General features: G+C 39.0%; 1 protein-coding gene across 8 annotated transcripts in view; it reads right to left on the bottom strand.

Moving 5' to 3' along the window:
• The window catches only part of FNDC3B (fibronectin type III domain containing 3B), a 369,819-nt gene that overhangs the window by 304,734 nt on the left and 38,210 nt on the right, over window positions 1–26,875 (bottom strand). Inside the window, exon 1 of one of the 8 annotated variants that reach the window (XM_039338132.1) lies at window positions 12,762–12,884. The exons of 6 other annotated variants lie outside the window; for them this stretch is intronic. The gene's annotated coding sequence lies outside the window, so the exon portion shown is untranslated. Of the gene's footprint in view, window positions 1–3,017; window positions 3,156–12,761; window positions 12,885–26,875 lie in introns of those variants that run through there. One more of the 8 variants, XM_039338166.1, reaches the window with a different exon arrangement.

The raw sequence follows: 26,875 nt of genomic DNA, 5'->3' as shown, positions 1-26,875 counted from the left end.
ATCTAAAGAGAACTAAATTTGTAAACCAAGCTCCTAGTTAACTTTCAGTCAAGTTTTAACAGCTTTTAAAAATCTACTTGTTTGTTATATATTCCATTAGGTAATAAAGAAATGTGTTTTCAGATTGACATTTCACCTGTCAATTGGATTGGATTAATAATATGTTTCTGATATCAGATCAGTCTTAATCCAAGTTTGGCAATCACAGCGCTAGTAAATTTTGCTCATGTTAAAGTTATAGTGGTTAGTAAGAAAAATATTTGAGGAAGGGGGAGTTTATATTGCCGAATGCTTCTTTATACAATGTACTTTGTATATTTTATATCTCTTGTATCTCTATTTTTTGTTTCCTGCTTATGCAATAATAAATTTAAACAAAGCTTTTAAAAAGGAGGAAAAAAATTATATCAAGGATGCTGTGAAAAGCGAATATTAGAATAAAACTAAACCAACTTTTAAAAAAGAAGGAAAAACTACAGTATATCAAGGATGCTGTGAAAAGAGAATATTAGTCCATGGTAGGCAAAAATTAGGAGTCTGGTAGCACTCTGTCAACTAACAAATTTTCTTAAAAGGCATAAGCTGTAGCTCACTTCAGCAGATGCACTGAACGCTTAAATAATATAAGATTTCCAAAAGAAATGGTAAGAGAAAAAGGGAATTTATGCAGATACAGGATACACGTCAGCCAGATTGCAGGTGCATGATCAATTAGCATTTATAATGTGTTAAAAAAATCCCTGTGCTTGTTAAGACCTTCTGAGATTCGCAAACTCACATACATCAAAAGAGTTCCGGCCCACTCTATAATGCTGTGGAAAAGTAAAGGTAATTTTGCATCCTGATAAGCTGGTGGCTTCCAAATGTGCTAAATTTCAATTCTCACAATTTGTAGCCATCAAGCTGAACGTCTGTCAAAAAGCCAGTTTCTATTGGGACCCTGTATTAGATCACCTCCTATAACTGATACAACTCAGCAGGGCATTATGACTGCCAGGAAAAAAAAATGTGTAGCTTTTCAAGCAGATGAATACAGTCTTTAAAACAGACCTTAACATAAAGCATAGCACAGTTTAGCATGTTGCACAATATGAAGCTTGTGGTTTGTCATGTTTTTGATAATATCTGTCATCAGGCCACACTTTGACTGTTCCCAGTTTTTAAAGCAAACCAGATCACAGAACAATATAAGACTCCAGACATAAAGAGATTACTTTCAAGGACAGTCCAGAAAACAAGATGAGAGAGCAAAGAAGATGTGAACAGTTCATAATTCAACACTTAATATATGAACTCTCCCAAGCTAGAATTCTTTTAGTTCTAAATGCAGTGCTGAAAGCCAAGGAGAAACAGTCCAACATATGCTTGAGATTCAGTAAGCTTGAACTAGGCTGCCTTTATGTGACATGCAGTTTGTATTCCCCAAAACTTGCTTGGTTTCCAAGATTCTTAAAAGCCAAGAATGGCAAAGTACCTTTTTGTAATAACTTAAAATAAAATATGTCTGTGTATACATGTGTTTTAAATGATGCCAAGATGCGAAGATTTTGAAAAAAAAAAGGCTACAGCTTTTTAGGAGGCTTAAGAAAGGACAGCCCCAGCCCACTCCTACACATTTAGCTGCTTGAAGGAGTATTCATCATTAATCCATCTGAATATTTAATAAAACATTTCCTAGGTAGAACTGCAAAGAAGCACAGGCCATTCCTCCTGTCCTCACCACTCAAAATGGCCTTCAGCCAGAAGTGAATTTTCACTGTTACAGCAACAAACTGCTAAAAAGGCAGAATCAGCCACTGCTAAATACAAGGGATATGATACCGAAAGGATATATATTCCATCCAAATGGATATGTTCTAATTAGAATTCTCAGGGAGTTATGTCTAGAAAATGAGAACAATGCTACTATAAGAATGTGGAATTATGGCTCTGCCTTAGGGTAGCAGAGGATAGGAGAAGGAGTGGCAGAACCTGAAGGCAGAGTTAAAAGAGGAATCAGCCTAGAATCCCTACATAGCTACAAGTGAAGTAAGTTCAATGTCCACTGAATTCTGTTGACTCTTATCTAATGCCAAACTGGTGCTTGTTAGTTGAAAATATGCCTGTGCATAGATGTGAGTAGCAACAAATAAGTTTAACTGGACCTTCATGTATGGACCTGATCTTCCAGTTAAGCAAAGTATGTCTATACAATGTTCCACTGGGATCACCTCATTTATTATGAAGCCTTTAGTCTTTCTTAGATTAAGGTGAAAAAGCTATTATACTAGATTTGATGGTTCACTAAATACAATGATGGGAACTAAAAGCAAAGCAAACAAGAAGTAATTAACAAGGTAACACTTTAACCTTCCCCCAAAATCTTTTAATAGATACATTACAAAATATTGTCCTTGATTACTTAACACTCTTTTCCAATCTCTCTGTCATAAAACAATCTAGTTATATAAAATGTTCTTAAATATGGTTCAGTATGGATGAATACACGCCATATAGTGTATTGCATGGAATGTGGTTTCTTTATCTTAAAAAAGCTTCCAATTAAACCATTAGATATGAGTTCACTTTCTTAATCTAAGTTATTCAGTGGTAAATCAAATGAAACAACCAAAAAGATTACAATTAGTACCACTAAAGCAAATACAAAGTCATAGCTAAATTTTTACAAGTCATTATCATGGAAATTAAAGCAATTCCAACAGAATCTGTAAAACAAAGCAACACATATACACCACTCCTGATGTTGCAACAACAAAACTTGGCTTGAGAATAAGGAAGATATTGGAAATGGAAAATTTGCCTACAACAGAAAGTCAAAAGAACTTCCGAAAGATTTGAGCAATTTTAAAGACTCTAAATTAAGGCTCTATTAAAATGTCATATTTAGCCTTATAAAATGATATGTTGCTGGACCCAACACTATTACCAATCCTTCAAAAGAAGCAAGAAAACAATTATAGACAGAAGAAAGTTATGTTGTACCACAGAGAAAGAGGTAAATTTATAATTGTACTTACAACTACTTTAAAGAAAATCGGAAGCCACTTCTTTAGATTATTTTCCTATTTTTCTTTTATCTTTTTCTCTTTCTTGAACTTCTAGTGTTCTCTTTTATTTCTTTTCTTTTTCTCACTTTATATTAGTTTGTATTAGCTTTATCTTCTTTTTAAGAGAAATCTTTAATACAAATTGTATGAAAAAAGACAACAAATTGTGACAGTAGCACAGGAAATTCAACCATAGAAAAGCCTAATAATTCAGTTTAAATAAAATATTGTATTTAGAATGAATTAGAAACTGTCCAAGAAAAATATAAAATACTTAAAAGTTCTAATGAGGAAGAAACCATGGAGTATTGGGATTCGTTGTGGGAAAAGGATAAAGAACACAAAATAAAAAGCACAACAATTCAAGAAAGTTAGGAAATAATTTTATGAAAAGCAAATGAAAGGAGTAGTGATCACAAGAGAAATACAACCCCAAAAGCTAAAAAACTAGATTGTTCCAGGAAAAGATAAACTACATGGTTCTTAATACTTATACTTTGATACAAAAGGGGCGTTGTCTTACCTGAACGCCAACACTCCTTCCTTCTCCTATTTTCTTCACAAGAACAACCATATGTGGTAGGCTGGGCTGAGAAAGAGAGTGACTGACTCAGAGTCCTAGTGGACAATCACTTAAATATGAGCCAGCTGCCAAAAAAGCCAACAAAGTTGCTAGGCTGCATTAACACAGGGATAGAATCAAGATCATGTGAAGTGTTAATACTATCTTACAATGCCTTGATAAGGCCACACTTGGAATACTGCATCCAATTTTGGTTACCACGATGTAAGAAAGATGTTGAGACTCTAGAAAGAGTACAGAGAAGAACAATAAAGATGATTAGGGGATTGGAGACTAAAACATATAAAGAACGGTTGCTGGAACTGGGTATGTCTAGTTAACGAAGAGAAGGACCAGGGGTGACATGATAGCAATGTTCCAATATCTCAGGGGTTGCCACAAAGAAGAGGGAGTCAAGCTATTCTCCAAAGTACCTGAAAACAGGACAAGAAGCAAACTAACAAAAGAGAGAAGCAACCTAGAACTAAGGAGAAATTTCCTGACAGTGAAAACAATTAATCAGTGGAATAACCTGCCTCCAGAAGCTGTGACTGCTCCAACACTGGAAGTTTTTAAGAAGAGACTGGACAACCATTTGTCTCAAATGGTATAAGGGGTTGCACTAGAAGACCTCCAAGGTCCCTTCCAACTTTGTTATTATAATTATTATTAAGTTATCCAGCTGGCTTTAAGGCAGGAACTGAACTCATAATCTCTTGCTTTCTATCCTGGTGCTTCAGCCACTAGACTAGGGGTAGGCAACCTTGGCTCAGGAATTCTGGGAGTTGAAGTCCACGTGTCATAAAAGAGCCAAGGTTGCTTACCCCTGCACTAGACCAAATTGGCTCACATAGTTTTTAAGACTCTCGTGGCTTTTTAAAAATCTCTCATGGTTTTTAGAAATGTAAGCCACTCATAATCACTTGGTTGAGTTGTACAGCTATAGAAAATAAATGAATGAATGAATGAAATGAATGAATGAATGAATATATAAAAGTTTGACCATTAGGACAGCAAACAGTGTCCACCAGAAACTATGTAGAAAATTTGATTTAACTTTTTGCAAAAATTACTGAAAACATGTGCTTCAGAAAGTTTTGGGAAAATCACATTTGGTTGGATTTCAAAATTCAAGCTGATCTCCATTTAGAAAACAATACAGCAAACATTACTGCTATGGGAAAAAAATGCAGTTCTTTGATGTGGAAATACTTGGGAAATAGACTGAAGAACAAACAGGACAAAATTACCAAACATTCATAATTTACAAATTGTAGTTGAAAGACTACGGAGGCAAAAATGCTGAATTTAATTGGAATTCTTGGCGTAATACAAACTGGATTCATACAATATTTAGAAATTTGAAACTTACTAAATTTGACTACTAATTTTGCAAAAGATATTTCTATTTGGAACAATATACATTGGATAATAATACTTCCATGAATATTAGATCCTTGTCAAGATCCAAATCACTGCAATCGATACCAGATCAATGAGACATGAACCCAATAGCAATAATTATAATCAAAACCTTACCAGTTGCTTAAAACCATAAATTAGAACACAACTGAAATTCTGAAAGAAAATTTCCAATTTTTTCCATTCCCAGTGTGTAATATTAATTAAAATAAAATTCAAATGGAGGCTATCTATTTAAGATAATTACATGTTGCAAAGAATTAAAAAAAACAGGTCAGTTTCACGGAATTGTCTAAAGTTAACTCAGTTTCAGTGAAACTGGTATGCTTACCAACTGCAATGTGATACTCTTGTTTTATCAAAGTGATTGTGCCTTGCATCTGAATGCTAACCTGAAAGTAGAACTCAGAAGCCTGATTCATACATAATATTAAATGGCTGTTTATTCCAAACAACAAATTACCATTTAAATGCTAGTCCAGCATTTTCTGTAAATTGAGCCATTTTATTGAGAGTGCATTTCACCTCTATTTTATTTTACTTTATTGAGTAGAGTTATTTTCTTGCAAGTGTGTTTGAAATGGTTTGTGTGTGTGTGTGTGTGTGTGTGTGTGTGTTTTAATGCCCAAGAACATTCAACACTAATTTTCCCTTTTAGGTATTCTAAACGCATTCTCAATGTCAGACTATACAACTTGTCAACAGAAAGGGCCACGTAGATCAGTGTTTCTCAACCTTGACAATGCTGGCTGTGGAATTCTGGGAGTTGAAGTCCACATGTCTTAAAATTGTCAAGGTTGAGAAACACTGACATAGATAAATTAAAAATCACTTCAGGCTATCAAGGAATAGCTAGTGTGCCCATCAACTCTTCTGCTGCTAGCAGAGCGGTAGCAAAGTTGTAGTTGGCAGCAAGGCCAACCTTGATCTTGGAGGTACTTCATCACACATCTTTTGGAGTAACAACTAATGTAATGCCTTTTAAAAAGACCAGTAGCAGCTTGGCAGGAAGCATACAGTCCTCAGGCTCATATTGCACAGGCGTGCTGTCTCATCTCTTACTAGCATGAGAACTAGGGAAATTATAAGAGCTGAGACACAACTTTCTCATCCTTGCTATCACAAGAGGAGCAGGAGAAATTATCCTTTGTTCTTTTAATTTGTCTGCACAACAGATGTTGAAGTGTTGTTCATATTGGACCAAGGGAGTTTGTTTTTAATTCAGAGTTATTTGGAACAAATGGGACAAAAAGTAACTTTTGAGCCCTCCAATGAATGTGAAATACACAAGACATTCACCCAACAGCTATTTGGATAGCCATTTGTCTGAAATGTTATAGGGTTCCTGCCTGAGCAGGGGGTTGGACTACATGACCTCCAAGGCCCTTTCCAACTTTATTGTTATTATTAACAACCAAAACATTTAGTCTTTCAACAGCAACAAGCAGAGATACTGAAGTCACTTGCCTGCTGAAACATGGACATAGTCCATCTTAAGCTAGTTTTTCAAAGGCAGTTTAGGAGTATCTGAGAAATTGCATCTCCATCCACCTAACTAGTATGAATTATTCTTATATCAACAGAATAAGTTACACCTTATGCTTTTTCTCATCTTTTAAAAGTATCAAGCATGCAGACAGAGGTCATCTGGTATGTATTGTACCCTTTGGACTTCCAAAGAGCTTCAGACAAATTCACACAGCAAAGATTTCCAGATAATCATATCCCATGACTTCAAATACTCCAGGCCTTTTAAAAAATAGTAAGCCAAGGACAGGAGAAGCAAGCAGAGAAATTTAACTGACCAAAAGGGAGGAAACTACAGTTGACAGCTTTAAATTATTCAGGATAATAATATCTAATTGTGAACGTTCCCAAGGGATCATGGTTGAATTGGCAACATGCAGCAAATTATATTTATCCCAAAAGTGCTTTTTTTCAAAAGGCAATCGGATTTTGTTTTTTTGTATTTTCCTTGAAGATGTTTCACTTCTCATCCAAGAAGCTTCTTCAGTTTTAACTGAACAGTGGAGAATGGAAGGATTTGTGTTCCTTGCAGTCATCTGGTTGTTAGCATGACCAGATGACTGTAAGGAATATAAATCTTTCCACTCTCCGCCATTCAATCAAAACTAGAGAAGCTCCTTGGATGAGAAGCAAAACGTCTTCAAAGAAAAAACAAAGAAAGTCCGACTGTCTTTTGAAAAAGCATTTTTGGGACAACCATGACCTGGATGACTGAGAATCTCCATTGTCAAATTACATTTAATGTGTTTACAGTTGAGCCAAAAAACCCTTACTCTAGTATAGATGATACTGATGGGATCTGAATTATTTCTGAATACCCAGAAATCATTTTGTGACTGAAGTTAGTAACTCAATGATACGTCAACCCACTTGGTATAAACCATGAAAAAACAGAGACAAATGTAGGAATGATTGAAAATAAAAAGACCTGAACCTTGAAGCTATTATATAAATCTGAAATGCTGCAATTGTAACTAATGCATTACATACTTGGTTCCTATCACCACATCTCAAGTAAGCATCTAAAAAAGAGGCTGTGGGGGAAGGATAACACCCTTAGGCCTTTTTGTTTTAAAAAGCAACTAAGGAAGTTAGTGACAAAGGATGTGTGTGTGTTTCTATGTGAAATCTCTTTTCCTCATTCTAATCAACTGCAATAGAATCAAATAGGATTTTACATAACTTAGAGAACACTAAATACTGAAGTTAGATATAGAGAAATAGTTATTCTCCTCACACTTAGTTTATGAACTTCTAGAATAATAATAATGATGATGATGATAAAGTTGGAAGGGATCTTGGAGGGCATCTAGTCCAACCCCCTGCTCAGGCAGGAAACCCAATACCATTTCTGACAAATGGCTGTCCAGTTTCTTCTTAAAAATTTTCAATGTTGGCGCATTCACCGCTTCTGGAGGCAGGTTGTTCCACTGGTTAATTGTTCTAACTGTCAGGAAGTTTCTCCTTAGTTCTAGATTGCTTTGGTTAGTTTCCACCCGTTGCTTCTTGTCCTGCCTTCAGGTACTTTGGAGAATAGCTTGACTCCCTCTTCTTTGTGGCAGCCCGAGATATTGGAACACTGCTATCATGTCCCCCCTCGTCCTTCTCTTCGTTAAACTAGATATACCCAATTCCAGCAACTGTTCTTATATGTTTTAGCCTCCAGGCCCCTAATCATCTTTGTTGCTCTTCTCTGTACTCTTTCTAGCGTCTCAACATCTTTTTTACATCGTGGTGACCAAAACTGGATGCAGAATTCCAAGTGTGGCCTTACCAAGGCAGTGTAAAGTGGTATTAATACTTCACATGATCTTGATTTTATCCCTGTTAATGCAGCCTAGCACTGTGTTGGCTTTTTTGGCAGCTGCAGCACACTGCTGGCTCATATTTAAATGATTGTCCACTAGGACTCCGAGATCCCTCTCATAGTTATACTATACCTGTTATGTCCCGAGCCTTGCAAACGGCTCGGGCGTTTGCAGGCAGTCCCGGGCAGGTGCAAAGCTGCCCGGGACCAGACAGGCTGTCGCCAGCGCCGTGCGCATGCGCGGGTGCTGGCGCGGGAAAAGTAACCCATTTACCCGAGAGTTGCCTATATAAGAGGCTGCGAGGCGTTTGGGCGAGGCTGAAGCCATCTTCCTGTAAGCTGAACGCTGAATAAATGAAACTGAGAACTCCAGCTGCTTCTCGTGTCTGTTTTCCCGCCACGGACTCAACAATACCTATACTATACTATACCTGTACATTTGGTTTTTATTGCCTAAATGTAGAACCTTACTTTTTTCACCATTGAATTTCATTTTGTTAGATAATGCCCAGTGTTCAAGTCTGTCCAGATCCTCCTGTATCCTAAGCCTGTCTTCTGGAGTGTTGGCTATTCCTGCCAGCTTGGTGTCGTTTGCAAATTTGATGAGTTCCCCATCTATCCTTCGTCCAGATCGTTGATGAAGATGTTGAAGAGCACTGGGCTCAGAAAACACCTGTATGATGACTGTTGATCATAGGATGCTGGTCCATATAAAACTTTGGTTTGATCTACCTAGGAGAACCTACATTCTTTTATTTACTTTATTTCAGCTATACAGACTTATGCCTATAGAATCTTAGCACTATTTACCAGCTACTTTGCAAAGCGTCAATAAATATTGATTTGTTTGCATTGCATAACTCCATTAATATTCACCAGAGAGATGGCATGACATTTCAAAACTGGGGAAGGAAATCAAACGAGAAAGAAAGAACGTCCAGGACACGTATAGGGGCAATATTAGAGGTAGCACAATGGTGAATAGAATTTAAAGGATGTGTGTATATAATGTATGTTCTTATTTGTGGTTTTTACTTGTGTGTAGTGTTCACTGTGGACACTTAATTTTGTTGTGAGTTACACAATGACAATAAAGATATTCTATTCTATTCTATATTCTATTCTGATTTTTTTAATGAAGCAAAATTCTTTATAAGTATAATAAAAAGCAGTTTCAAAATGAGGACAGAAAAAATAAATATGCTATTTTAATAGCCCTGTTCTTTTTGGAATAAGCATACACAACACACATACACATACACACACAGAGAGAACTTGTGATGTTTCATGTGACTTGGTTCCTTCCGCACCTCACTAATTCCATTCAAAGAAAAAACAGCAGGAGGCTCTTCTCAATTCAACCAAAAGTTGCATTCGTTATTGCACTTAGCAAGGATGTGAGAAATGTTGTTACAACAGTAGGCTGGCTGAAGAGGTTTGCTGTGGCATCAACAATTTCTAATCAAAACAGATTATTATTTTTTTGACCGAAATAATAGGCCAAGTTCAAGCCACATTCTATAATAAGCTAATTGAATCACCTAGGATGACTGCACCAGTTTTACATTATATGACTCACGGTCCACCTGTTTGAAATCAGCAGCCACATTGTCCAAGTCAACTTGAGTGGCCACAGAGAAGACTTTTTTTGTGACAAAAACAAGATGGACCTCATCTTTCCAATCTGTGTCTTTCTCTAGTTCAGCGGTTCTCAACCTATGGGTCGTGACCCCATTTGGGGTCGATTGACCATTTTACGGGGGTCGTGAAACAACGCGATCCGCCATTTCCCCCCAGGGGGCGGCGCCACGCATGCGCGCCACGCCGCTCTAGTTTGACAGAAAATAATCCAATCTGGAATCAAGTTCCTGATGATGAGGTCTTCTGTATATAGCAATAGCCCTCTCTAAATGGTTTACAGAGCCAGCATATTGCCCCCAACAATCTGGGCTCTCGTTTTACCAACCTCCTAAGGTTGGAAGGCTGAGTCAACCTTGAACAGATGAGGATCAAACTCCTGGCAATGAGCTGAATTAGCCTGCAATACTGCATTCTAACCACTGCGCCACCATGGCATTATATTTATATTTATAATGCATGAGATTATTCAGCCACATTTCTATGTTGCCTCTTCTTTGCAACTCTACACAACCTCTAATGTATAAGTTGTTCAGTCAACTTGGGGAAAAGATGGCAAGTCTAAGGGAAGGTCTCTTTCCAACAGCTGAAAACAATAGGATACTTAGCTTCTGTTGTGCCATGTAAACACTTGAGGGGCATCTGCATCCACTCATCAACTTTAAGTTTGGAGGGCCCTGTCTCATTTTAGTATGCCAAATGCATGTAAGAAAGGGCAGGTCTTCCACCATCCAGTTGTACCCACCATCTTGAAGCCAAGTGATAGTTGCTATGGGCAGTCCACTACAGTTCCAACTGATGTTCACTAGGAATTATGAAAATTGAAGCCCAAACATACCATGTGAGCATTACTTCTGAGGCTATTTTATCACAATACAATGCAAGAAAGCAGAACTTGAATAATTGGTCAAAACATCTTGAAAGTCTTCACTATTTCCATTGAAGTACTGTTTTCATTCTCTCTTTCTGATACATAGATGTTTCAAGAAAAGGAAAACTTAGAAGGACCAGAAATCAACACAGTCAGATTTTTGAGATAAAATTCCCTTTCAGTACTCCAGAATTCATTATCGATTATTCTTAGTCCCTTCTGTAACAAACTTTAAATGCCGTAGGGTTAGTTCACAGCCAGACAGAAACAACTTAGAACACTGAAACATTCTTCAGAGTTCTCCCATTTCAGTCAAAGCCAGCACCAGCGCACATCCACTCTACAGTTCCTTATAATATTTATAATAAATATTATCCTTATAATACACCAGCTTTACACAAGTGTTGCCAACACACTGTAGAATAAACAGCAATTTATATAATTATATTATCACACTAAGATATTAAAACAGCTTAAAGGGATTATTCACAACTTTGAAAGCAATATGCAAGAGATGTTTCTTGAGAGCCTATGGTCAGAGGCTGAAAGGAACCCTAACCAATTTTAATTCAGCTGGAAAAGCAATTTTAAATATTAAGAAATGGTAAGCTGCCTATCTTGTACATCTAATTAACAGGGTAGGTTCCCAGGAAATGAAATGTTCTCCCAGATATGTCTATGGCAGTGGTTCTCAACCTGTGGGTCGGGACCCCATTTGGGGTCGAACGACTATTTCACGGGGGTCGCCAAACAACGCAGTCCGCCATTTTTTCCCCTTTTCCTTAGCTATGCTACTCCCTTTTATTCTATTGGCTTTTGAAAGCCAATAGAATAGACTCTCTTAAATAGAGTCTAATTCTATTGGCTTTCAAAAGCCAATAGGAATTGTCCAGGCTGTCTCTTCCCTGCTGAGCCCGCCAAAAGTCCCATTCTGCAAACGGTGCTGCACCAGTTGAGTAGTCCTCGACTTATGACCGGTTGAGTAGTCCTCGACTTACGACCGGTTGGGGGTCGCGGCATTAAAAAGGTTGAGAACCACTGGTCTATGGAGATTCTCAGTCATCCAAGTCATGGTTGTCCCAAAGGTGTTTTTTCAAAAGGCAACTGGACTTTCTTTGTTTTTTTCTTTGAAGACGTTTTACTTCTCATCCAAGAAGCTTCTTCAATTTTGATTGAAATTAGAGAATGGAAAGATGTATATTCCAGAACTGAAGAAGCTTCTTGGATGAGAAGTGAAACGTCTTCAAGGAAAAACAAAATCCGGTTGCCTTTTGAAAAAGCCCCTTTGGGCTCTCCCAGATAACAATGCTCTAAAAGAATGAAAAATTTTTAAAAAAACTTTATTTATTTTAGGGTTTAACTAGCATCCAGGATATTGGGAGTGATATGATCATTATGATAGGCTGATCAGCACTGTTCTACGCTAAGCTCCCTACTGCACTTTATATGCAAATTGAAGCTTTCAGGCAAACTTCAAAGTTTGACTTTGTTAACCATATTGCAACTGTCTAAATAGAATATATAACTGTTGCATGGTATATAATAAGAAAGCAATATACCCAACGGAGTTGGCATTGTTCCACTGCTCAGTCTGATTTAATGCCAGTCTGAAGAGGAAAGTCTTAACAGATCAAGAAAGGTTCAGGTCAATAGGCTTCTAGTGGAAGAAAAGTGCGCAGACCATAAATATTAACATCTGTGATCACATTTAGTCATTAAACGAGCCACATGAAATATGATTCCTTGAACTTCTTCCCCTGCCCCTCAAATGCTCTCCAACTTTCCTAAACCAGGAGAAGCAGCTCTGACTTTCCATGATGGAAATAATAAAGCATTCCGGGAGATGAATGAGAAAATTCTATTTCACTGCCTCAGATTCAATTTTACCTTTGTTGCCACCTTCACATAGTTCTTTGGACTGCTTTTTCAAGGTGAAGGACCTTTTCTCTAAAATCATGTGGTCTTGAGAATCTTGCAAATATGCCCAAGGAAGGAAGGAAGACCTGACAGACGGATAAACAGATTGAACAGCCAGCTCTGATAGGTGCTGTAATAAAAACAATAAACTTGGCTTGGATCAGAAGAATTGTGCAACTGCCCACAAGCTAGAGAAAATCAAACCATAACACAGGAACATTTATCAGAATTAAAGCCACAGCAGGCTAGAAATCTCTTTGAAGGAGGAAGCCCTACTGAACTGGGCTGTTTGCCAGTAAAGAACTGGACTTCTCCTTATCCAGATGGGGGGAAAGGAAGAAGGTTCACAAGAGAACTGCTGGCTAGTGGGAAAAAAGCCATTTGGGAACTGGGAAGAGTTGTTGGTAGTTGGCTGAAGCAGAGAAAAGATCTAATTCAGCTCTGAATCAGAAAACTTTGTTTTCACCAGCAGCTCCCAGTGGGAGAAATAGCAGTATGAACACAATCTAGCAAATGGAGTTTTTCTTAGCAAACTATGTGGCAAATATGTCAAGGCAAGTCGCTCTCAATCTGGAGGCCGTCCAGAGTGTGTGCACCCCTGACCCCTCAGCTGTCCATGCAGAAGGACTCTCGAAGTTCAATTCCACCCACCTGAAAGGCAACATAATGGAAAAAAAGTTGTCTTTTGTTAAGAGTTCTCTGCATTCTTAGTTGCTAGTATAATAACTTTAAACACATTAACATTATTATTTTTTCCACGAGATTATGCTCTCTAAAAACTAGTCTCTTAAGGCCCAGACATCAGGTTTTCCACTGGAATTCCAGACAGGAGAGTAAAAACATATCTATTGGGGTTTCCTTTTCAGTTCAGACAAAGCCCTGAGCTTTTTAATCCATAGTTAGTTTAGCAGTTCCCACTGGCAAGGAGAGCCAAGTAGAGGCAAACAGGTTTTATGCATTAACTGGTAAGTCTGACTTTTCTACAATTCTGGCTTGCTGTTGTGAGTAAACATAGCCAAAGTATTTAACTACTCCCCCCCCCCAACACACACACACTCTTTAATACATACCACTTGTTTCAGTTGTAGTCTAACTATATCCAAGAGAAAGCTTCTTAAGTCCTGATCTTGAATTCACATACACTCTCTGGAAATAATTTCTCTGGCACCCACAAGTTCTGCTGATATTAAAAGGGGGTTATGGAAAATTACTCTAAAAACTTTCATCCACTAATCTGAAGAGGCCAAGCAAAAACAGCAAGACAAGAATGGAGCAACTGGGTTTTCAAGACAGCTGTCTCAGACCCAGCTGAAGCCCCTTCTTAATTAACTGCGTTAAAAAAAAAAAGATTACATCATGAAACAGGTAATAGCAATGATTTAAGGGTGGCTTGAAGCTGGATCCACAGCTGCAAAGCGGCTGCAATTGCTCTTGTGATTTTCAATGACTTCACACCTCTTTGGGGTTATTCTTCTGAAGCCTGTTACTGCAGGTTCAAGTATCACAGATGTTCCCTTTGCTTCCATCACTCACGTGGCTTTCTCTTTGTCTAGAGAGGTTGCATAACTAAAATAAACAGATTTGTTTCCTGTCTGCTGCTGCCAAGCAATTTAACAGACTCTATGAACTTGCTGAGATCATTCTGGGAAGGAAGAAGTGAAACCCCAAAGAGAGAGAGAGAGAGAGAGAGAGAGAGAGAGAGAGAGAGAGAGAGAGAGAAAACGAACCATTTGATTGTCAGTAGACTATCTTTGAAGGCCAATTTCAACAAAAGTAGGAAATCAGGTTGACCAGTTGGTTTTGTTTCTCTCCTTTTCAAAAACACTGCCTTACTGGGAAGGCAAGGGGAAATTAAAAAAAAGTCGAGATGACGCCAGGATAATGCAATAAACCTCTCTATCCTTCTTTTATAGGTGTCCTATACATAATGCACCTAGGTAGTCCTCAACTTATGACCCCAACGGAGCCCAAGATTTATGTTGCTAAGTGAAACATTTGTTAAGTGAGTTTTGCCCCATTTTATGACCTTTCTTGCCCCAGTTGTTAAGTGAATCACTGCAATTGTTAATAACATGGTAGTTAAGGGACTCTGGCTTCCCCATTGACTTTGCTTGTCAGAAGGTGATCCCATGACACACACACCCCAAGGCACTGCAACCGTCATAAATATGAGTCAGTTGCCAAGTATCTGAACTTTGATCATGGGACTACAGGGATGCAGCAACGGTTGTAAGTGTGAAAAACTGTCATAAGTCACTTTTTTCAGTACTGTTGCAATTTCGAATGGTCACTAAATGAACTGTGGTAAGCCGAAGAGTACTTGTATTGATTGACTCTGTGTAATGGTTTCAGACATAATTAAAGGCTGCATAACAGAGCCCGGCTGTGGATTGTAGTTGATCATTACAATTGTCATTAGAAACGGACTCCCTCTGCAGAAAGTAAAATGAAAAATCTCTTGAAATAACAGTTTGTGCTACATAAATCATTCTTATGCCACACACAAAAAAAATACTGTACATTCTTTCAAGATCAGCCCTAAATGAAGTAAACATTCACATCTGCAGCATTTTTTGCATTCTTTCTCAAGTTGGTGAAATCTGTGGATCTTTTTGCAGCTTTGTTCCACTTTAAACTCTGAAGACAGGTACACAAAGCAACAAATGCTCCGTTCACATGACACAGTAGACTTTATCAATAAACCACACCACGTCTTAATGTGATGATTTGGTTCATACCAATGCTAAGCCCATGGTTGACTTTTCACAAGCAGAAATTTCTAGTGACATTTTATCATGCTGTGCAAGCCTAGTCTCTTTGCCCTGTATCTTGGGTTCATGTCTGATGCAATTTCACTTCTCTCTTACAACAAGTGTGTTTGCACACATGCATCCCTGGATATGTTCACAATCACTCCCACTTTTTGATAAATAGCACTGTTGCTTTAACTGTTGCCATGAATTAAACAAATTAAAACACACAAATCACTTCTTAAGTGTGGGATATATGTAGACCCATCTTGCCAGCTTCATGAACAGACATTTTATATTAAATTTGTTTTGCCTGCTGAATGAACAGTTGAGCAAATACTCTTGGCTTGGTTCACACATCATGCTAAGCCATTGCCTCTGGTTCACAAACTACAGTTGCTTGGGGTCTCCCAGTACATTAAATGAAAACCAAACAAACTCAATGTATTATATAGGAGCCAGGTTTATGTCATTTACAGTAGTACATTCAATTGAAAAACAAAACAGTACAGATTACAAAAATAAGCATATTACAGAGAGAGCAATACATGTTTTCAAAAAGTATTCTTGCTAATTGGCAACTGAAAAAAAATTCATCCAGGATCTCTATACTGTTGATGACACTGAGAAAGCTCATGTCTTGACTTCCTTAACCAGTTGTAGAAGAGTCTCTCTTTACCTTTACTACATTTGTAAAGTTTCCAGTTTGGATAACTCTGGACAGTCTTTCTTCACCACTCACCAAGTTATTCAGTATAGAGCTTAACAAATTCAATTCCTTTCCAGGGTTGTCTGATCTTGGCAACTTTAAGACCTGTGAACTTCAACTCCCAGAATTCCCCAGCCATCCATGTTGACTGAGGAATTCTGGGAGTTGAAGTCCCCAAGTCTTAAAGTCACCAAGGTTGGATACCCCTGGAATAGATTTTTGTCAACCAACAAAAATCTACTGCAGAAATTGAGATTTTCTTTTTTCTTTTGAAGTGCTGCAACTTCATTAGGATTCTTTCCAAAGTGCACATAATAAACTGGTTTAGTGATAAATGCTATGAATTTTTTAAAATACAGGTACTCCTCAATTTAGAAACATTCGTTTAGCAACCATTCGAAGTTACAAAGGCATTGAAAAAACGTGATTTATAACCGGTCCTCACACTAAGGGCCACAATAGCATATGATCAAAATTTGGACACTTGTCAACAAGCATACATTTACAATGGTTGCAGAGTCTCAGGTTCATGTGATTATCATTTGCTACCTTGCCATCTGGTTTCTGATAAGTAAAGTCAAAGGGGAAATCAGATCTGCTTAATGACTGTGCTGCAATCCACTTACCAAATATAGTAAAACAAAGGTTATAAATGGATGAAACTTAACAACTACCTTGCTTAGCAACAGAATTTCTGATTCCAATTTTGGCCATAAGTTGAGGACTACTTGTATGTTATAGTCCAGGGGTCCCCAACCTCTGTTCCATGGATCAGTACCAGGCTGTGGCACGTCAGCAACCAGTCTGCACAAGCAAGCAAAGCCTCAACCGCAGAATACAGGCAGCACATAAAACCACGCACCTTCCGGTCCGTGGAAAAATCTCTCTCCACGGAACCGGTCCCTGGTGCCCAAAAGGTTGGGGACCTCTGTTATAGTCCATCTATATATTTAAGTTCATAAAGTGCTAACTAATTCTCAGCTCAATTTCTTTTTTTCTTCTCTGGACTGGCATAAACATACTGTATGATGCTCCTATGGTTAAAAACAGCTGTGTACAAAGCCTGCAGAGTGTGTTGTGTTCTTGGCTCTCTGAATTTATTTTAAAAAGAAAATAAAGGTAAATCTTCAGTACAAAAATATCAACCGGGAAACTTCAAGTGGAATGTGCAAAATTACATTGAGGAAAAAGGGCCATGGATTTCCAGAATATTATGAATGAAAAAGAGGAACAGACTGAATATTGACAAAAAGGAACACAGCTCAGCTTGATTTAACACTTCAGTGCAATTTTGACTGTGCACCACTGTTACACAAACTTCTAATAAAATACCTATGACTGTAGCATTGCCTCAAGCTCTGCACATCTACTGTTACTTGCATCATAAGCTTTTTTCCTCCATCAGGATTGTACAAAGCACAAATCTATACGAGCTTCATTCCATAGCACCATATGGCTGCTTGGTATTAACCATATTTCAGTATGTTGACTTTCCACCCATTAAATGTTCATCACAGCAGCCCAGAAATGTTCAACTTAAAAGGACATAAACCAGTTTGCATACTTTTCATTCCTGAAATGAGAAGTATGCAAACTTTCAGCCTTACCTATTAACCTTGGGGGGGGGGGGACGACCCATTTTTTTCTTCGGTAATCTCACCTTTTTTGGGGGGGAAGTACCCACTCTTTACATGAACTCCTGTCATTTTTTTCCCCACTGGAAATTTTTTTTAAAGAAGAAAGAAAATCACCGTCTTTGTTTATTCCCGAGAAAGCCTGAATACATGCTCACCTTATTATAGGGCTGCCATGCAATGGGGATCATTACAGCCACTAAAAATTCCTCCAAAGAGACTCTGGGATTTTTTTTATAACTGACATGTAGGCTTAGAAAACATTCGATTTTTTTCCCTAACCATGAAGGGGTTCCTGGGAAAGATCTAAGAACCAGTCTGCCATTTTTACTGGTTCCTTCCAGTCCTTGAACTTCGGCTGTCTCCTATCCAGCTCTATTTTAAATATTCATCTAAGCTCTTGCCCTTTTACATTTTAGGGAAAAACGGAGATGAAAAGAGACAAGGGAGAGGGGGAAAAACATTCTTTTTTCTTCATGGTCAGGAATCTAGTTAATGTACAAACCAGATCTTGAAAAGTAAAATGAGTAGTATTTGCATGAGTTTTCTTTCAGGAATCAAGTGATATTTCAGCATGTGTATATTTTAACAAGTGGGCAGACAAGAGGGGTGGATTTAGAGCTTGTCTAAAAATGGACAACCATATGGAGGTGGAGAAAAAAGCAGTCAAATTAATTCTACTACAGCAGCTAGTAAAAACTTACAAACTCCAATGGCTTAAAAACCAGTAGGCTGAGAAGAACCCATCCTACTTTAACAACATCTGAAGCCAGGTCTGCTGCTGTTAATAGGAAAAGTAAGGTGTCCTTTCTTGCCTTGGGCAACAACTTTCATGACACCATTAACTTTCCTTTAACATTCCACAGATGGAAAATAAAGGCACACTTTCAACACCCCTATTCTTATGCCAAGGACCACAGCCTCAGGGTGTAGACGCATATCCTTGTTAGTTTCAACTGTCTGCTCTTTCTTTTCATAGCTTGCCCTTTACCAGAACACACATCTGGCTGCAGAGATTTCATCTCAAAAGTTTCCACAGTTGCAGCCTTTTGCTCTATCGAGAAACTTAAACAGACAGACTTAAATGGATTGTTGAGAAAGCAGTGATTGTCTTCAAGAATAATCTATCTTCCATCTAGGTTTGACCCTGGCCAGAGATAGCTGAGGAAGGTTTCTCTTATGATTTTTGTCCCTGCACCTCAGGAAAAACCTGGCCTCCACTTAATCTACTGTTACCAGAAGGGAAGCAAATCTGGAAAACCAATTCCTGCAAAACAAATTATAACAAAGTGCAGAAGAAACATTTTAACTATTTGAGCTAAACTTTGAGCTAAACCTCAGCAGATACCTATGATATTTCTCCTCTCCAGACTTCATGGATGGCATTACAGGTACTCCTCGACTTACACCTCAAAATTTTGCTGCTAAGTGAGACGTTTGTTAAGTGAATTTTGCTCTATTTTATGACTTTTCTTGCTACAATTGTTAAATGAATCACGGCAATTGTTGACCTAATTGCACTGTTGTTAAGTGAATCTGGTTTTCCCATTGATTTTGCTTATCAAAAGGTTGCAAAAGGTGGTCACATGACCCTGGGACAGACACTGCAATGGTCATAAATGTGACCCAGTTCCCAAATGTCTGAATTTTGATTACATGACCAGGGGGATACCGCATCAGTCGTAAGTGTAAAAAATGGTCGTAAGTCACTTTTTTCAGTGCTGTTGTAACTTTGAATGGTCACTAAATGAACTGTGGCAAGTCAAGGACTATTTGTACTTATGCTATTTTGCAACACATGGTGAAGTATTCCCTCTTTCAGCCAATGTCTTCTTCAGTGGAGGACTGCTGAGACCGTTAGCAAGTACCTCCATTCCATTCCTTTGCCATTTTTTACACAAAAGGAAAAAATAGTTTAACAAAGCATGATGGACACCAGTTTAAGAGGGGATAAGGCAGTTCAGAATAACTGTGGAAGATGAAGGATCATGCCTGACTTTTTGGTGGGATTGGGAAGTAGGATTAGGCAGAAATTCCACTGCCTCCTTGCAGCAGGAGCCAAGCATATACTTTAGCCATGTTTATACTTTTCAATAAGTCTCATTTGCCTACTAGCATGTCCTGTGCTCACCTATTGTGGTTTATAAACCACAGCCTGGCATTCAATATGCTCCCAAAGTCCAACCAAAACCCAAGCTATGTTTTTTCTACCTAAGTTTTCACAGGACTGGAGACTACCCCATCTGACCACTTGACAATTGTAGTGTTCTGGTTAAAGCAGTGTTTCTCAACCTTGACAATTTTAAGGTATGTGGACTTCAACTCCCAGAATTCCACAGCCACCAATGCTGGCTGTGGAATTCTGGGAGTTGAAGTCCACATGCCTTAAAATTGTCAAGGTTGAAAAACACTGGGTTAAAGTAAAGGTCTAAGAACTGGCAGATCCAGTTTCCACTCCACTTTCAGCCACAGAAGCTCCTGAATAACTCTGGGCCAGTCATTACTCCTCCACCCAATGTATCTCATAGAGTGGTTGTTGTAAGGCAGGGCTCTCCAAACTTGGCAACTTTTAAGACTTGTGGACTTCAATTCCCAGAATTCCTCAGCCAATCATGCTGAGGCACAAGTCTTAAAGGGGCCCAGGTTTGGAGATCCCTGTTGAAATGTTATGTATGCTACCTTGATATCCTGAATAAAGATGGGCTACAGATTTAATAAATGAATACATGATTAGCCCTGATAGAATTTGAGGTAGAGTGTTAGCAGACACTTAGTCCTTTAAGCAGTTAAAAAGTAGTGTCTATGGAGATTCTCAGTCATCGGGATCATGGTGTCCCAAAGGTGCTTTTTCAAAAGGCAATTGGGCTTGATTTTTGCCTGAAGACTTCTCATCCAAGAAGCTTCTCCAGAAGAGTAGAATATTGAGACTCAGTCAGTAGCTTGGAGTCAAATAGGTCTTTTCCCTAAGCAGAATCTTACAAGAATGGTGCACAGCTGACTCCAGTTGATCAACCCTGAGGCTTTTGTTTAAGTTAACTCCTTCCCGCACCAACCTATCCAAACCCATTAATCACAGAGGAACATGTTTGTGTCCCCAAATCAGCTAATTCTCTCCCAAGGAAAGGAAATTAAGCATAAAGACGGGCAGGGATATTCTTGGGGCTTATGTTTAAGTAGACTGAAATGGCAATCCTTTACTTGCTTACTTTGGAGCAAGGGGCAATTGGGCCTGTTATACGAAGGCTGCTGTGGCATTTAAACAATAAAGAAACCCAGCACTTCCTTTAGTGTGTATACTGTATATAATTGGCTTTATTTCAAGATAACACCCTCTCAAACCACAGCATTTGACTTGCAAGAATTTCCTCTGAGTCACTTTGTTAGTGCATGACGCCAGTCCCGAGACTTCTTCTGAAGTCTAATGAAAGCAGAAGATGACCTATGGAAAATTATCTTACATTCTCATCTTTTTATTTATTTGTTTGTTTTTTATTTATTTGTTTTTTATTTATCAAATTCATTTGCCTCCCATCTCACAGTTCAGGTGACTCTGAGTGGTTACATCAAGATAAAACAAACATTCGACATTTATAAATATAAAAACTGATTAAAATCACAAAAAATAAAACAAACTAAAAAAAACAAGGGTTTGGAGAGAAGAGCTGGAGGTTCCTTCTCTTGTTAGTTTATGGATTACTTCCAGCCAACAGCTTCTCCTTCAGGACCCCATGCCAGTTGGCATGGGCAGGTTTTAAAGTCTAAAAGAGAGGCTAAAAGAGAGAGGAGAGATCTTATCTCCTGTAGCAAGATGTTCCAAAGAACAGGAACCATGGCAGAAACCACTCTTCTCCTGGATCCCACCCGCCAAAATTCTGATGGGATCTGCATTGGCCCCTTCTGTCAGCATGAGTGGAGTGGGCTAATTCCATTGGGTAAAGACCGTTCTGTAGAAATCCTGGACCCATGACAACAAAAGGTTTTAAAGGTAATTGCACTGGAAGCAGATTGGCAGCAAGACAGCTCACGTATTTGGTGTTACATGTGCCACCCTAGAGGCCTCCAAAACTGTCTACGCCACTACATTGTTGACCAATTGTAGTTTCTGAATAACCTACAATGGTAGCCCACATGGACTCATCCAGGAATAAAGGCCTCATAGAGGCAAACAAGAGAGGTCCTTTTTCAACCACATTACAAAGATGAATAGAAACCAAATCAGAAGCCACGATGCCACTGTGATTCCTGATTATCACTTGGAAACTAAAGGACCACAAAACAGCCAGGTCACCGATCATGGTTTGCAAGTAATAATGGCTGGATTTACCCAATAAAAGTCAAAACAGCAGCCAGTCAAAGTTATAACCCATTTTCATAGTTCTGACATCCAGGGATCCCATCCTGTGGTCATGTGCTTGGTCACTGGCTGCATTTACAGACATTGGCAACATACTATGATCACATGACCATATTTTATGACACGATCATAAAAGCATTATGTCTGGTTTTCAGCAAAATTGGCCCATAGCAAAGAACTGGTTTGCTTAATGACCATGGTATTCAATTTACAACCACCATGTTCACTTAATAACCATTGCAAAACAGGACAAGGGTGACCCACAGTACAGCCATCATGACTTATGAATATAATGCGCAGACTCCATTACGAGTCATAAATCAAGAACTACCTGTAGAGGCCCAGGCAACAGTTTTGATTTATTTCTTTACAAACAACTAACTGAAGCTGATGTATTTCAAAAACTAAACAAGGCTAGACTTCCTACTTGGACAGGAGGCCTCTAAAAAATTGCAGGTTGTAAACCATCCCAGGGAGTCAAAAGAAATCCCAAAGGTAACAGGCCATTTTCATATTGTCAAAAAAGCGACATGGACATTATTTATTCTACTTATTTATTCCACTTGTACCCACCACAATCTAAAGCAGTGCTTCTCAACGTTTGTGTGACGGCGACCCCCGTCACACAAACGTTCTGCGCATGCGCGGCGCCGCGCGCACGGGGGGCGGGCCCCCAATGCGCCACGTGGATGCACGGCGCCATGTGCGCCACGCATGCGCGATGCCCCCATGCGCAGCGCGCGTGCGTGGCGGCGCCCCCGTGCGCGGCGCGCGTACACGGCGCCGTGAAAAATGGCGGATCGCCACCTTTGGCAACCCCCAAAAAATGGTCGATCGACCCCAAATGGGGTCGCGACCCATAGGTTGAGAACCGCTGATCTAAAGCAACTCTCAGCTATGGAATAGCTGTAATCCCTAGAAATCAAGCTCATCTCAAAGGAGTTTTTACCATTTTTAAGTCAGAAACATGGACCTTGTTTAGAATCACCAAAAGTTGACCTCAACTTGGAGGAGGAGCCATTATTTACTTATTAGGTGGGGGGAGGGAAGAAAATCTGTGGAAAGTCTTTTATCTTTCAAACAGACAAACATTCCAGCCTGTAGATGGCCTGTTATGATTGCACATCCATCAACTGGTTTCCCTTTTGGTTTGAAAAGCTGCCCTTGTTCCACATAGCTTTGGGCCGTGGGGAGAGACTGCAGTGACAAAACTCTTTTGATACATGAGCCGTCTGCTGGGAAGAAGAATTTTACATTGTGTTACCTTGCAACCATGAGATCCTACAAACAAAAAATTCCCAGGATCCCCAAAACACATTGGTTAGATTTGCTTGAAACAGCCAGCTGGTGTGCGAAAGGAAAGACATGCAATGGTGTACAAACATGACTGCTGCTCATTTGTGTTTGGATTACAAAGACAACTTCCAACCAAATGACCCTTTTTGCTCAGTAAAGAGGGGTTCCCAACCTTTGGGCTTGGCAGCCTGGCTGGGGGGGGGGGAGATGTGAACTGGATCTCGCAAGTGGTGGCTGCTGCGTGTGTGTGTGTGCACGCAGGTAGCTCTTTCAGAAGTGGCAGGCCAGCACACATGCACGCAGCTTGACTTGCATGAGCAATTGACTGGTACACACGTGCACGAATGCCCGCTGGCCCACCGCTCAGCTAAGTTGAGTGTGTGCACACACGGGGCCCATTTCTGAATAGGCCATGGCCTGGTAGTGGGCCAGGGTCGGGGACTGGGGACCCCTGCACTAAAGCACTTGCCAAAATTGAAAATACACATTTATATCATTATAATGTTTCATGTATTTCCTTCTCTTGCCCTTGAAATTGGGAAACATACCATGATTTCATGTTCCCCCCCCCAAAAAGCCCTTGTTTCTATTCTGTACAGGTAATCCTTGACTTACAATCATGTGTTTTTAGTAACAATTCAAAGTTACAATGGCACTGAATAAAAGTGGATCATGACTGTTTTTCACACTTATGACCATTGCAACATCCCCACAGTGACATGATCAAAATTCAGATGCTTGGCAACTGACTCATATTTATGATGATTGCAGTGTCCCTGGGTCATGTGATCACCTTTTACAATCTTCTGACAAAGTCAATGGGGAAGCCAAAGTCACTTAACAACCGTGTTACTAACAACTGCAGTGATTCACTTAACAACTGTGGCACAAAAAGTGATAAAATGGGACAAAATTCACTTAATGAACTGTCTTGCTTAGCAACATAAATTTTGGGCTCAATTGTGTACAGGTAGAAGACTACCTGTAATTTATCCCTACAGATCAGCCATTTAACCAGGCCCATTACAGCCTACTTTGGGTTTTCTATTTCAAAAAAAAAAATTGTCACAAGGAAGAAAATGAGCATTACTCATTGCTCATTTTGTTTGGGCAAAAAACCAATACAGAAATGCTGTGTGTTGATATGGAAGAAGATACATTGCATTATAAGATGTACAACTGAAAAGCAGGCCATTCCTTATTCAGTGTTTAGATTCCTTCTAAGAGTTCAAAGGAGCGCTTTCTCAGTGAACTCTTTAGTGTCATGATCACTTTAATGACTCTGTCTTGGTTTTTCAGATGTTTTTGCAACAGTCAGCAAAGAACAATATTTAATATTTTCATCTCTTGAATTTAGAATCGTGGGGGCAAAGTTGCTATACAATTAATCAGAATTTACAGGGGCTTCCAAATGGAAGATTCTTCAAGAAAATATTAAATAATAATAATAATAAAGTTGGAAGGGACCTTGGAGGTCATTGAGTCCAGCCCCCTGCTCAGGCAGGAACCCTACACCATTTCGGACAAATGGCTGTCCAGTCTCTTCTTAAAAACTTCCAGTGTTGAAAGCATTCACCGCTTGCTAATTAATCTGTCGCCATTGGCATTTGGACATTCTTTCTAAGAAAATGAGCAAGCTTGTGAAGAAAACAAAGTTTACTCTATCCTTTCACCAACTCCTCCACTTTGCTGCTGGTTAGAATCCTCCTCCTTTCTCAGCCAGTGCAGAAATTAAATTGGCAGAGGAAGTACAAAGCAATCTATCTCCTTTCCTCTGACCTGCTGCATTCTCAGTTGGATGTGTGGGAAACGCAGCTTCTTCCTACAAAGAAAAGCCACAGGCTAGTGGCAAGTGGACGGAAATCAAACCATACTGCCAGCTGCTTTATTCTCTACCACCACACAAACAAGTATAGTTTCTCTTCAAGCTGCCCCTTTTGCAAATAAAAAATGAGAAGCTCAAATGTAATAAGTGCTACTATATTTACCAAAAAGAAAAAAGAAAAACAATTCTGAATCGAAGGCACATGCCCACCAATACAGACTAAAGAAAGTTATGAAAACATAACTCATGCAGATGTTAATTTCCCTAATTTACCAGTCTGGGATTGCAAATTATTCCTGAAGATATTCCCCCCCCCAATAAATATGTACAGATGACACACTTCTATATGTATATGTACATATACTACCCTTCAAAAAACGGGCAATAGTATGATGCCATCATCATCAATATTGAAGGATTAAAATTCTTTGTAAAATAAAACCTATTTATTCTTGCATTCAACTGAATGAACATGTAAAATATAGCTTCTTACACATAAACCACTCTCACATATACCCATGCACAAAAAGATACACATTCGTATTATTAGCCACCCTCCTTCCAGAAGAAACAGAGGAAAATAATGAGAACAGAGACGGAAATTATGGAGATACAGATGGAGACAGAGTTGATGAAAATGAGATGATAACAAAGGAGATGGAACTGATGGAGATAGACACGATGGAGATGAGGAAGATGGATATGATAGAGATGGAGACAGAGATGGAAATGGACATGATAGAGAAGGAAATGATGGAGGTGATGGAGATGGAGATGCAGATGAAGATAGTGTCCCTACACTGTGAAGGAACAGAAATGAAAAGTAGGGAATCAGATTTGACAGTGACAAGGTAAGGGGAAGCAGAAGCTGAAGCAGAATGGTAAAAAGACAGAATTGGCAGAAAGCTCAAGGATTCTTGATAGGCTCAACAAGCGATGATGATGCTATTCATTCAACTGTGTCTGATTCTCAGCAATTCTATGGCCCAGCTCTCTCCATATTCTCTGATCGTTTACAGCTTCTTTCACTTATTTTATGATCTGGCACCACTTTTTGGGCAACCTTGTTCCCTTTTACCACTGACCATTCCAAACATAACTGCCTTTTTCAATGACTGTGAGCACATGACATGGCCAAAAATCAATAAAGCAGAATTTTGTGATTTTATCTTCAAGCAATATATCTGGTTTCATACACTCCAGTGCTTGCTTGTCATCTTTGCTTTTCAAGGAATGCATGGGAGCCTCCTCCATCACCATAGCTCAAACAAGTTGAATGAAGCTCAACAACTACACATCTCTATGTAGTGATCCCAGAATAGCTTTCCTAACAGCTTTATCCCCAGAAAATATGCTTAGATCTTCTAGTCCTATTCAGTTATTAAGAAATTATGCAATGGTCCACCCAAATTCAAGAAGGAGCAAGATGAAAACGTGCTGACAGGGTCTTCTTCTCTTGGGTCTAGGACAGTGGTTCTCAACCTGTGGGTCGGGACCCCATTTGGGGTCGAACGAC

Source organism: Crotalus tigris, unplaced genomic scaffold, assembly GCF_016545835.1.
Source record: "Crotalus tigris isolate CLP2741 ecotype Arizona unplaced genomic scaffold, ASM1654583v1 scf7180000017549.6302385, whole genome shotgun sequence".
Lineage (NCBI taxonomy): Eukaryota > Metazoa > Chordata > Lepidosauria > Squamata > Viperidae > Crotalus > Crotalus tigris.
Note: the sequence above shows the minus strand (reverse complement) of the source record. Positions and strands in the feature narration are given on the sequence as shown.